The sequence below is a fragment of the Oncorhynchus nerka genome, unplaced genomic scaffold (assembly GCF_034236695.1).
Source record: "Oncorhynchus nerka isolate Pitt River unplaced genomic scaffold, Oner_Uvic_2.0 unplaced_scaffold_1318, whole genome shotgun sequence".
Taxonomy (NCBI): Eukaryota; Metazoa; Chordata; class Actinopteri; order Salmoniformes; family Salmonidae; genus Oncorhynchus; species Oncorhynchus nerka.
The window spans coordinates 67,501-81,994 of NW_027040023.1; the positions used below are offsets into that span (position 1 = coordinate 67,501).

Below are 14,494 nucleotides of genomic sequence, written 5' to 3' on the forward strand. Positions count from 1 at the left end.
TTCTATTGTGGAATAGCCTGGAGTGTTCCACTGTTCCATTCCACTGTTGTGTTATATTGTGGAATAGCCTGGAGTGTTCCACTGTTCCATTCCACTGTTGTGTTCTATTGTGGAAGGGCCTGGAGTGTTCCACTGGTCCATTCCACTGTTGTGTTCTATTGTGGAAGAGCCTGGAGTGTTCCACTGTTCCATTCCACTGTTGTGTTCTATTGTGGAAGGGAAGGAGTGTTCCACTGTTCCATTCCACTGTTGGGTTCTATTGTGGAAGAGCCTGGAGTGTTCCACTGTTCCATTCCACTGTTGTGTTCTATTGTGGAATAGCCTGGAGTATTCCACTGTTCCATTCCACTGTTGTGTTCTATTGTGGAATAGCCTGGAGTGTTCCACTGTTCCATTCCACTGTTGTGTTCTATTGTGGAAGAGCCTGGAGTGTTCCACTGTTCCATTCCACTGTTGTGTTCTATTGTGGAAGCGCCTGGAGTGTTCCACTGTTCCATTCCACTGTTGTGTTCTATTGTGGAATAGCCTGGAGTGTTCCACTGTTCCATTCCACTGTTGTGTTCTATTGTGGAATAGCCTGGAGTGTTCCACTGTTCCATTCCACTGTTGTGTTCTATTGTGGAAGAGCCTGGAGTGTTCCACTGTTCCATTCCACTGTTGTGTTCTATTGTGGAAGGGAAGGAGCGTTCCAACCGACAGGCAGCAGGGAGAGACACATGTTTGGCCTTGGTGATGTCACAGTGGCCCCGTGGCTGACTGGCCACAGGTCAGAGGTCAGAGGCTGAATGGTGAACAACATGTCTACCAGTCCTGTCATGAGGGTTATCCTCTATGTGTCCCAAATGGAATCCTATTCTCTATATAGTGCACTACATTTGACCAGGGCCCATAGGGCACTATATAGGGACCAGGGTGCCATTTGAGACACTGACTATGTCTACTAGAGCAGGTCATCCTCATTGAGACAAACGCCAATCCTCTAGTACCAGAGAGGTCTTTCCTCTGGTCATGTCTTTATACACCCTTTCCTCTGGTCATGTGTCTTTATACACCCTTTCCTCTGGTCATGTGTCTTTATACACCCTTTCCTCTGGTCATGTGTCTTTATACACCCTTTCCTCTGGTCATGTGTCTTTATACACCCTTTCCTCTGGTCACGTGTCTTTATACACCCTTTCCTCTGGTCATGTGTCTTTATACACCCTTTCCTCTGGTCATGTGTCTTTATACACCCTTTCCTCTGGTCATATGTCTTTATACACCCTTTCCTCTGGTCACGTGTCTTTATACACCCTTTCCTCTGGTCATGTGTCTTTATACACCCTTTCCTCTGGTCACGTGTCTTTATACACCCTTTCCTCTGGTCATGTGTCTTTATACACCCTTTCCTCTGGTCATGTTACAGGGTCAGGTGTAGTTAGCAGCACTGACATTACAGTGACAAGTCAACACTACTGAGGTGTTACCGGTCCCTGGTGTTACAGGGTCAATAGTTAGCAGCACTGACATTACAATGACATGTCAACACTACTGAGGTGTTACCGGTCCCTGGTGTTACAGGGTCAATAGTTAGCAGCACTGACATTACAGTGACATGTCAACACTACTGAGCTGTTACCGGTCCCTGGTGTTACAGGGTCAATAGTTAGCAGCACTGACATTACAGTGACATGTTAACACTACTGAGGTGTTATCGGTCCCTGGTGTTACAGGGTCAGGTGTAGTTAGCAGCACTGACATTACAGTGACAAGTCAACACTACTGAGGTGTTACCGGTCCCTGGTGTTACAGGGTCAGGTGTAGTTAGCAGCACTGACATTACAGTGACAAGTCAACACTACTGAGGTGTTATCGGTCCCTGGTGTTACAGGGTCAATAGTTAGCAGCACTGACATTACAGTGACAAGTCAACACTACTGAGGTGTTACCGGTCCCTGGTGTTACAGGGTCAGGTGTAGTTAGCAGCACTGACATTACAGTGACATGTTAACACTACTGAGGTGTTACCGGTCCCTGGTGTTACAGGGTCAGGTGTAGTTAGCAGCAACGTTATTGTTGCTAGTGGGTTAGGTTACATTATACCATTACATCCCCTGGCTCCTCATTAGAGAAAAGCCACTGCTCTACAGACACAATGCTGAGCGGGATGACCAGGGTAGAGAGAGACTGGACTTTCCAGGCCGGGGGTTTGTGTCCACTCTGTCCATGACGTCACCCGTCCAGATGCTTCCCCTGTCTCTAATGGAAAGGCCATCACGCAGGATGTGTCCTGCGACCTACTGACTTCCTGGAGAGTCAGAGGGTGGCTGGGTGGGTGTGTGTGTGTATGTCACAGCTCTGAGGTCCCACAACCCAAACAGAAACACGACAGGGACACTCTCTCTGTTATGCTGTTTTAAGGGTTATTCCACTAAATGGATGCCTTTTGTGTCCCTTTGTTATTTAAAGTAGATATTGTGCACAAATATTGCATTTTTAAAAGCCTGTTATATTAAATGAAGTTCCCTTTATTATACTGTTGACCACATGGACAATTCTATAAACCAGATGTTTCTATATACTGTAAATAAAGACCTGTAGAAGAGTTCCCTCTGTGACTTGACCACATGGACAATTCTATAAACCAGATGTTTCTATGTAAATAAAGACCTGTAGAAGTGTTCCCTCTGTGACTTGACCACATGGACAATTCTATAAACCAGATGTTTCTATGTAAATAAAGACCTGTAGAAGAGTTCCCTCTGTGACTTGACCACATGGACAATTCTATAAACCAGATGTTTCTATATACTGTAAATAAAGACCTGTAGAAGAGTTCCCTCTGTGACTTGACCACATGGACAATTCTATAAACCAGATGTTTCTTTATAAATAAAGACCTGTAGAAGAGTTCCCTCTGTGACTTGACCACATGGACAATTCTATAAACCAGATGTTTCTATATACTGTAAATAAAGACCTGTAGAAGAGTTCCCTCTGTGACTTGACCACATGGACAATTCTATAAACCAGATGTTTCTATATACTGTAAATAAAGACCTGTAGAAGAGTTCCTCTGTGACTTGACCACATGGACAATTCTATAAACCAGATGTTTCTATGTAAATAAAGACCTGTAGAAGAGTTCCCTCTGTGACTTGACCACATGGACAATTCTATAAACCAGATGTTTCTATATACTGTAAATAAAGACCTGTAGAAGAGTTCCCTCTGTGACTTGACCACATGGACAATTCTATAAACCAGATGTTTCTATATACTGTAAATAAAGACCTGTAGAAGTGTTCCCTCTGTGACTTGACCACATGGACAATTCTATAAACCAGATGTTTCTTTATAAATAAAGACCTGTAGAAGAGTTCCCTCTGTGACTTGACCACATGGACAATTCTATAAACCAGATGTTTCTATGTAAATAAAGACCTGTAGAAGAGTTCCCTCTGTGACTTGACCACATGGACAATTCTATAAACCAGATGTTTCTATGTAAATAAAGACCTGTAGAAGAGTTCCCTCTGTGACTTGACCACATGGACAATTCTATAAACCAGATGTTTCTATATACTGTAAATAAAGACCTGTAGAAGTGTTCCCTCTGTGACTTGACCACATGGACAATTCTATAAACCAGATGTTTCTATGTAAATAAAGACCTGTAGAAGAGTTCCCTCTGTGACTTGACCACATGGACAATTCTATAAACCAGATGTTTCTATATATACTGTAAATAAAGACCTGTAGAAGAGTTCCCTCTGTGACTTGACCACATGGACAATTCTATAAACCAGATGTTTCTATGTAAATAAATACCTGTAGAAGAGTTCCCTCTGTGACTTGACCACATGGACAATTCTATAAACCAGATGTTTCTATGTAAATAAAGACCTGTAGAAGAGTTCCCTCTGTGACTTGACCACATGGACAATTCTATAAACCAGATGTTTCTATATATACTGTAAATAAAGACCTGTAGAAGAGTTCCCTCTGTGACTTGACCACATGGACAATTCTATAAACCAGATGTTTCTATATACTGTAAATAAAGACCTGTAGAAGAGTTCCCTCTGTGACTTGACCACATGGACAATTCTATAAACCAGATGTTTCTATGTAAATAAAGACCTGTAGAAGAGTTCCCTCTGTGACTTGACCACATGGACAATTCTATAAACCAGATGTTTCTATATACTGTTAAAGACCTGTAGAAGAGTTCCCTCTGTGACTTGACCACATGGACAATTCTATAAACCAGATGTTTCTATGTAAATAAAGACCTGTAGAAGAGTTCCCTCTGTGACTTGACCACATGGACAATTCTATAAACCAGATGTTTCTATATACTGTAAATAAAATAAAGTGTTCCCTCTGTGACTTGACCACATGGACAATTCTATAAACCAGATGTTTCTATGTAAATAAAGACCTGTAGAAGAGTTCCCTCTGTGACTTGACCACATGGACAATTCTATAAACCAGATGTTTCTATATACTGTAAATAAAGACCTGTAGAAGTGTTCCCTCTGTGACTTGACCACATGGACAATTCTATAAACCAGATGTTTCTATGTAAATAAAGACCTGTAGAAGAGTTCCCTCTGTGACTTGACCACATGGACAATTCTATAAACCAGATGTTTCTATATATACTGTAAATAAAGACCTGTAGAAGAGTTCCCTCTGTGACTTGACCACATGGACAATTTTATAAACCAGATGTTTCTATGTAAATAAAGACCTGTAGAAGTGTTCCCTCTGTGACTTCTAGGAAGATCTTCACCTCATTATTGTGTTGCTTTGACAAAGTCAAAGTCTGAAAATTATTAGTTATTAGTTAAACAGGTTCAAAAACAACCTGTTAAGGGAAACTGAACATTTTAATATGGTGAAACTATTCCTTTAAAAAAATTATCAGAAGAACCATTGAACATCTAATAGTCAAATCATGGTGTAAAAGCAGGTAAACTGGTTCTGCTGTTCCAGTCAATATTCTGGTGTTTAGTGGTGGTAAAACTGAGCAGGTTGAGAGTAAATCAACAATGCAGTTCAAGAAATAGAGTTAAGAAAATATTTACTAAATAAACTAAAGTAAAAAAATAAATTAAATAACACAATAAAATAACACTAACACGGTTATATACAGGGGGTACCGGTACAGAGTCAATGTGGAGGCTATATACAGGGGGTACCGGTACAGAGTCAATGTGGAGGCTATATACAGGGGTACTATTTACAGGGGGGTACAGAGTCAATGTGGAGGCTATATACAGGGGTACCGGTACAGAGTCAATGTGGAGGCTATATACAGGGGTACCGGTACAGAGTCAATGTGGAGGCTATATACAGGGGGTACCGGTACAGAGTCAATGTGGAGGCTATATACAGGGGGTACCGGTACAGAGTCAATGTGGAGGCTATATACAGGGGGTACCGGTACAGAGTCAATGTGGAGGCTATTTACAGGGGTTACCGGTACAGAGTCAATGTGGAGGCTATATACAGGGGTACCGGTACAGAGTCAATGTGGAGGCTATATACAGGGGGTACCGGTACAGAGTCAATGTGGAGGCTATATACAGGGGTACCGGTACAGAGTCAATGTGGAGGCTATTTACAGGGGTACCGGTACAGAGTCAATGTGGAGGCTATATACAGGGGTTACCGATACAGAGTCAATGTGGAGGCTATATACAGGGGTACCGGTACAGAGTCAATGTGGAGGCTATATACAGGGGGTACAGAGTCAATGTGGAGGCTATTTACAGAGTCAATGTGGAGGCTATTTACAGGGGTACCGGTACAGAGTCAATGTGGAGGCTATATACAGGGGTTACCGATACAGAGTCAATGTGGAGGCTATATACAGGGGGTACCAGTACAGAGTCAATGTGGAGACTATATACAGGGGTTACCGGTACAGAGTCAATGTGGAGGCTATATACAGGGGGTACCGGTACAGAGTCAATGTGGAGGCTATATACAGGGGGTACCGGTACAGAGTCAATGTGGAGGTTATATACAGGGGGTACCGGTACAGAGTCAATGTGGAGGCTATATACAGGGGGTACCGGTACAGAGTCAATGTGGAGGCTATATACAGGGGGTACCGGTACAGAGTCAATGTGGAGGCTATTTACAGGGGTTACCGGTACCGAGTCAATGTGGAGGCTATTTACAGGGGTTACCGGTACCGAGTCAATGTGGAGGCTATTTACAGGGGTTACCGGTACCGAGTCAATGTGGAGGCTATTTACAGGGGTTAGGCTATATACAGGGGGTACCAGAGTCAATGTGGAGGCTATTTACAGGGGTTACCGGTACAGAGTCAATGTGGAGGCTATTTACAGGGGTTACCGGTACAGAGTCAATGTGGAGGCTATATACAGGGGGTACAGAGTCAATGTGGAGGCTATTTACAGGGGTACGGTACGAGTCAATGTGGAGGCTATATACAGGGGGTACCGGTACAGAGTCAATGTGGAGGCTATATACAGGGGGTACCGGTACAGAGTCAATGTGGAGGCTATATACAGGGGTTACCGGTACAGAGTCAATGTGGAGGCTATTTACAGGGGTTACCGGTACCGAGTCAATGTGGAGGCTATATACAGGGGGTACCGGTACCGAGTCAATGTGGAGGCTATATACAGGGGGTACCGGTACAGAGTCAATGTGGAGGCTATATACAGGGAGTACCGGTACCGAGTCAATGTGCGGAGGTACAGGTTAGTTGAGGTCATTTGTACATGTAGGTAGGGGTAAAGTGACTATGTATAGATAATAAACAGTGAGTAGCTGCTGTGTAAAAACGAAGGAGGGGTGGGGGATGTCAGTGTAAATAGTCTGGGTGGCCATTTGATTCATTGTTCAGCAGTCTTATGGCTTGGGGGGTAGAATCTGTTAAGGAGCGTTTTGGATCTAGACTTACAGCTCACCATACGGTAGCAGAGAGAATAGTCTGTGACTTGGGTGACTGGAATCTTTGACAATTTTTTGGGCCTTCCTCTGACACCGCCTAGTATAAAGGTCCTGGATGGCAGGAAGCTTGGCCCCAGTGATGTACTGGGTCATACGCATTACCCTCTGTAGCGCCTTACGGTCAGATGCCGAGCAGTTGCCATACCAGGCGGTGATGCAACCGGTCAGGATGCTCTCAATGGTGTAGCTGTAGAACTTTTTGAGGATCTGGGGACCCATGCCAAACTTTTTCAGTCTCCTGAGGGGGAAAAGGTGTTGTCGTGCCCTCTTCACAACTGTCTTGGTGTGTTTGTTGGTGATGTGGACACCAAGGACCTTGAAACTCTCGACCCGCTCCACTACAGCCCCATCGATGTGAATGGGGGCCTGTTCGGCTCTCCTTTTCCTGTAGTCCACGATCAGCTCCTTTTGTCTTGCTCACATTGAGGGAGCAGTTGTTGTCCTGGCACCAAACTGCCAGGTCTCTGACCTCCTCCCTATAGGCTGTCTCATCATTGTCGGTGATCAGGCCTACCACTGTTGTGTCGTCAGCAAACTTAATGATGGTGTTGGAGTCGTGCTTAGCCACACAGTCGTAGGAGGTGTTTAGTCCCAAGGTCCTTAGTTTAGTGATGAGCTTTGTGGGCACTATGGTGTTGAACGCTGAGCTGTAGTCAATGAACAGCATTCTCACATAGGTGTTCCTTTTGTCCAGGTGGGAAAGTGTGGAGTGCGATTGAGATTGAGTCATCTGTGGATCTGTTGGGGTGGTATGTGAATTGGAGTGGGTCCAGGGTTTCCAGCATGATGGTGTTGATGTGAGCCATGACCAGCCATCCAAAGCACTTCATGGCTACCAAATCAAATCAAATTGAATTAGTCACATACACATGGTTAGTAGATGTTAATGCGAGTGTAGCAAAATGCTTGTAGAAATGCTACCGACGTGAGTGCTACGGGGCAGTAATAATTTAGGCAGGTTACCTTCGCTTTCTTGGGTACAGGGATTATGGTGGTCTGTTTGAAACATGAAGGTGTTACAGACTGGGTCAGGAGAGGTTGAACATGTCAGTGAAGACTCTTGCCAGTTGGTCTGCGCATGCTTTCAGTACACGTCCTGGTAATCCGTCTGGCCCCACGGCTTTGTGAATGTTGACCCATTTAAAGGTCTTGTTGACATCGGCTACGGAGAGCGTGATCACACAGTCGCCCGGAACAGCTGGTGCTCTCATGCATGCTTCAGTGTTGCTTGCCTTGAAGCGAGCATAAAAAGCATTTAGCTCATCTGGTAGGCTCGTGTCACTGGGCAGCTCGCGGCTGGGTCTCCCTTTGTATTCTGTAAATAGTTTGCAAGCCCTGCCACATCCGACGAGCATCAGAGCCGGTGTAGTAGGATTCCATCTTAGTCCTGTATTGACGCTTTGCCTGTTTGATGGTTCGTCTGAGGGTATTGCAGGATTTATTATAAGTGTTGGGATTTTTGTGCCATGATAAGGTCAGTGACGACATTATCTCAGTGTTGTGCCAAAGTGTTTTCACTGTGGGTGTGCACACATTATATAAGAAGTCTTTATGCTGAATGTTGGCCTCAAGCAAGGAACACTTTTCATATGTACAGTAGCTTAGATAAAACCTGCCAATGTCTGCACATGTTCATTACCAACGGCTGATCTATGAGCTTCATCATTACATAATGAAGGGGACAGGTGAACTAACTATATTTGTAAAAACTCTCTCTGTTTCTCCCTCTCTCTCTCTCTCTCTCTCTCTCTCTCTCTCTCTCTCTATATATATATATATCTTTCTTCCCCCCTTCTCTCTTTAGCCATGAGACATCCGTGGACAATAATGTAACCATGTCTACCAGGACTGAGTTCTGGACAGTTGTATCCAGAGCCCCTGTCTGCTCTGTAACCTCTCCTCTGTCTTCCTCCTCCTCTCCTCTTTCCTCCTCTCCTCTACTCCTCTACTCCTCTCCTCCTCTCCTCTCCCCAGAAAGGACTGTATCTAATCCACCTCTCCCCTCCTCTCCTCTCCCCAGAAAGGACTGTATCTAATCCACCTCTCCCCTCCTCTCCTCTCCCCAGAAAGGACTGTATCTAATCCACCTCTCCTCCTCTGCCCAGAAAGGACTGTATCTAATCCACCTCTCCCCCTCCTCTCCTCTGCCCCAGACAGGACTCTGAGTCCCTGGACAGTTGTATCCAGAGCACCCTCTCCTCTCCCCATTCAGTGCCACTGTCCACCGTCCTGTGGCAGCTATTCAGCGTGGTGGAGAGACAGTACCGTGGGGACGGACTCCGATGCCTCATCGACTTCTTACTTCCTGCCAAGAGGATCCTGCAGAGCATCCAACAAGAGACTTGTGTGAGTGGAGGGTGGTATCCAGAGACAGAGAGAGAGAGAGAAGGGGAGGAGGGAGGAGGGAGGAGGGAGGGGTGGGAGGGAGGGTCCAGGGAGGGAGGGTGGAGAGCTATTCAGCAACAGTTCAGGAAGTTTTGAAGTGAATATGAATGCTTTGGAAACGTGGGGACGGCAGCTTCCCTTTCCTCAGTCGAACTATTGGAGCTTTGGAGTGAGATGCTCAAGAGGATCCTTCTGACTTTAGTCTCACTGAAGAGACATCATGGGGTTATAAGGCTGAGAAAAGACAGAGAGGAAGGAAATAAAGACAAAGATCAACTATAAAGTGGAGCAGACAGACAGAGACTATAAAGGGAGGGACTCCCATCATGGTTACTATTACTATTTTATTCAGCTCTAATCTAAACACAGATACACACCATTATAGACACCATTACAACACAGAACACTAATACACACCATTATAGACACCATTACAACACAGAACACTAATACACACCATTATAGACACCATTACAACACAGAACACTAATACACACCATTATAGACACCATTACAACACAGAACACTAATACACACCATTATAGACATCATTACAACACAGAACACTAATACACACCATTATAGACATCATTACAACACAGAACACTAATACACACCATGATAGACACCATTACAACACAGATCACTAATACACACCATTTAGACACCATTACAACTGACAGAACACTAATACACACCATTATAGACATCATTACAACACAGAACACTAATACACACCATTATAGACACCATTACAGGACAGAACACTAATAACACCATTATAGACACCATTACAACACAGAACACTAATACACACCATTATAGACACCATTACAACACAGAACACTAATACACACCATTATAGACACCATTACAACACAGAACACTAATACACACCATTATAGACACCATTACAACACAGAACACTAATACACACCATTATAGACACCATTACAACACAGAACACTAATACACACCATTATAGACACCATTACAACACAGAACACTAATACACACCATTATAGACACCATTACAACACAGAACACTAATACACACCATTATAGACACCATTACAACACAGAACACTAATACACACCATTATAGACACCATTACAACACAGAACACTAATACACACCATTATAGACATCATTACAACACAGAACACTAATACACACCATTATAGACACCATTACAACACAGAACACTAATACACACCATTATAGACATCATTACAACACAGAACACTAATACACACCATTATAGACACCATTACAACACAGAACACTAATACACACCATGATAGACATCATTACAACACAGAACACTAATACACACCATGATAGACACCATTACAACACAGATCACTAATACACACCATTATAGACACCACCTAATGATAGACAACAAACAAGCCAGGAGAGGGAATGGAGAGAGAGAGAGAGATGAGTGTGAAATACCTCTGCTGAGAGGGTGAGGGGGAACAACAGAGAGAGACAGAATGGATCATTGTTCATAGAAATCAGACAGAAAGCCATGCAGCCATTCTGCTCTGGAGCCATACAGAAACAGAGAGAAAACTCTGGAAGGAGACAGAGGTTGAGCCCCAAATCACACCTTATGGCCTACATAATGCACTACCAGGTCAAAAGTAGTGTACTATATGGGGAATATGATGTCATTTGGGACACACACCTCCTGCTCTGAAAAGAGACCGAAACAGAGAGGAAACTGTGGTCTGCCTGAGAGCCTAGCTACCATCCCTGGGCTCAGGGGTCCAGGTTGTAATCTAATCCTGGCTCTCCCAGCAGCTTTAATTGCTGTGGGTTAGAGAGGGCTCCATGTCTCCATGACCAAAGGCCCTGAAACCTTATTCCTCTGTATTCATCTGCTGTGATTACACTGTGATGGATAGCCTCATAGCCACACAGCCTATTACTCTGTATTAATCTGCTGTGATTACACTGTGATGGATAGCCTCATAGCCTCATAGCCACACAGCCTATTCCTCTGTATTAATCTGCTGTGATTACACTGTGATGGATAGCCTCATAGCCTCACAGCCTATTCCTTTGTGTTCATCTGCTGTGATTACACTGTGATGGATAGCCTCATAGCCACACAGCCTATTCCTCTGTGTTCATCTGCTGTGATTACACTGTGATGGAGAGCCTCATAGCCTCATAGCCACACAGCCTATTCCTCTGTATTCATCTGCTGTGATTACACTGTGATGGATAGCCTCATAGCCTCATAGCCACACAGCCTATTCCTCTGTATTCATCTGCTGTGATTACACTGTGATGGATAGCCTCATAGCCTCATAGCCACACAGCCTATTCCTCTGTATTCATCTGCTGTGATTACACTGTGATGGATAGCCTCATAGCCACACAGCCACACAGCCTATTCCTCTGTGTTCATCTGCTGTGATTACACTGTGATGGATAGCCTCATAGCCACTCATAGCCTCATAGTTTTACCTCAAATCAAATCAAACCAAATGTATTTGTCACATACACATGGTCAGCAGATGTTAATGCGAGTGTAGCGAAATGCTTGTGATTCTAGTTCCGACAATGCAGTAGTAACCAACGAGTAATCTAACCTAACAATTCCAAAACTATTACCTAATACACACAAGTGTAAAGGGATAAAGAATATGTACATAAAGATATATGAATGAGTGATGGTACAGAACGGCATAGGCAAGATGCAGTAGATGGTATCGAGTACAGTATATACATATGAGATGAGTAATGTAGGGTATGTAAACAAAGTGGCATAGTTTAAAGTGGCTAGTGATACATGTATTACATAAAGATGCAGTAGATGATATAGAGTACAGTATATACATATACATATGAGATGAGTAATGTAGGGTACGTAAACATTATATGAACATCACTATCTAAGCCTGGTTAGCCACTGAGAAAAACTCCCTGTGTGTGAGAGGCTTTGTGTCAACAGCAATATGATCAGTCGGCAGGCAACGCTGGCTATTTCAATGCTTTTCCTTCACTTTTACAGCAGTTGAGCCAATGGGAAATAGACTGGCGTACTATTCCCTATTTAGTGCACTACTTTTGACCATAAGGCTCTGGTCAAAAGGAGTGCACTGTACGATATAGTGCAATTTGGGACACAAGCCCTGAGTACTGTTTCTCTACTGTTAAGAGCTCTTTGTACGACAGTGTCATAGTTTGGAGTTTGGGTTGTGGTTGCTTAGTAACCGGGCCTGAACGGGCAGGTTTCGCTAGCCTCCAGGATTCTGAGGAATCAGCTCATTGGAATGACGTTGAAAAGAGAACGAGGATTCACTCAAGTGCTATGAAAAGAGGGTGCCTCTCTTTAAAAGTGGAATGTATGTTTGAGCCTTTTACACTGCATTCAGGAAGTATTCAAACCTCTGGACTTTTTACACATTTGGTTACGTTACAGCCTTATTCTAAAATTTATTTTAAAAAATCCTCATCAATCTACAAGCAATACCATAATGACAAAGCCAAAAACAGGTTATGAGAATTTTTTGCTAATTTATAAAAATAAAAAAAACACTAAAATGTTCAAATCCTGTCACTGCAGGATTATTTGTGACAAATTAAGAGCTTACATCTGTGAAGTGTATGTTTAATTCACCTTTATTTAACCAGGTAGACTAGTTGAGAACAAGTTCTCATTTGCAACTGCAACCTGGCCAAGATAAAGCAAAGCAGTTCGACACAAACAACAACACAGAGTTACACATGGAATATTCAAAACATACAGTTAATAACACAATAGAAAAAAAGAAAACAAAAAGTCTATATACAGTGAGTGCAAATGAGGTAAGATAAGGGAGTTAAGGCAATAAATAGGCCATGGTGGCGAAGTAATTACAATATAGCAATTAAGCACTGGAATGGTAGATGTGCAGAAGATGAATGTGCAAGTAGAGATACTGAGGTGCAAAGAAGCAAGATAAATAAATAAATAAATACAGTATGGGGATGAGGACGATATATTTGCTGTTTACAGATGGGCTATGTACAGGTGCAGTGATCTGTGAGCTGCTCTGACAGCTGGTTCTTAAAGCTAGTGTGGGAGATGTGAGTCTCCAGCTTCAGTGATTTTTGCAGTTCGTTCCAGTCATTGGCAGCAGAGAACTGGAAGGAAAGGCGACCAAAGGAGGAATTGGCTTTGGGGGTGAACAGTGAGATACACCTGCTTGAGCGCTTGCTACGAGTGGGTGCTGCTATGGTCACCAGTGAACTGAGATAAGGCGGTGCTTTACCTAGCAGAGACTTGTAGATAACCTGTAGCCAGTGGGTTTGGCGACGAGTATGAAGCGAGGGCCAACCAATGAGAGCATACAGGTCGCAGCGGTAGGTAGTGTATGGGGCTTTGGTGACAAACGGATGGCACTGTGATAGACTGCATCCAATTTGTTGAGTAGAGTGTTGGAGGCTATTTTATAGATGACATCGCCGAAGTCGAGGATCGGTAGGATGGTCAGTTTTACGAGGGTCTGTTTGGCAGCATGAGTGAAGGAGGCTTTGTTGCGATATAGGAAGCCAATTCTAGATTTAATTTTGGATTGGAGATGCTTAATGTGAGTCTGGAAGGAGAGTTTACAGTCTAACCAGACACCTAGGTATTTGTAGTTGTCCACGTATTCTAAGTCAGAGCCGTCCAGAGTAGTGATGCTGGACGGGCGGGCAGGTGAGGGCAGTGATCGATTGAAAAGCATGCATTTAGTTATACTTGCATTTAAGAGCAGTTGGAGGCGACGGAAGGAGAGTTGTATGGCATTGAAGCTCGTCTGGAGGTTAGTTAGCACAGTGTCCAAAGAGGGGCCAGAAGTATACAGAATGGTGTCGTCTGCGTAGAGGTGGATCAGAGAATCACCAGCAGCAAGACGAACATCATTGATGTGTACAGAAAAGAGAGTCGGCCCGAGAATTGAACCCTGTGGCACCCCCATAGAGACTGCCAGAGGTCCGGACAACAGGCCCTCCAAAACACACTGAACTCTATCAGAGAAGTAGTTGGTAAACCAGGCGAGGCAATCATTTGAGAAACCAAGGCTGTCGAGTCTGCCAATAAGAATGTGGTGATTGACAAGAGTCGAAAGCCTTGACCAGGTCGATGAATAC

The 14,494-nt window shown here is 43.7% G+C and overlaps 1 pseudogene; it reads left to right on the forward strand.

The window, feature by feature from the left end:
* LOC135568930 (pleckstrin homology domain-containing family G member 4B-like) overlaps positions 1-14,494 on the forward strand; it is a 105,584-nt pseudogene that overhangs the window by 41,154 nt on the left and 49,936 nt on the right.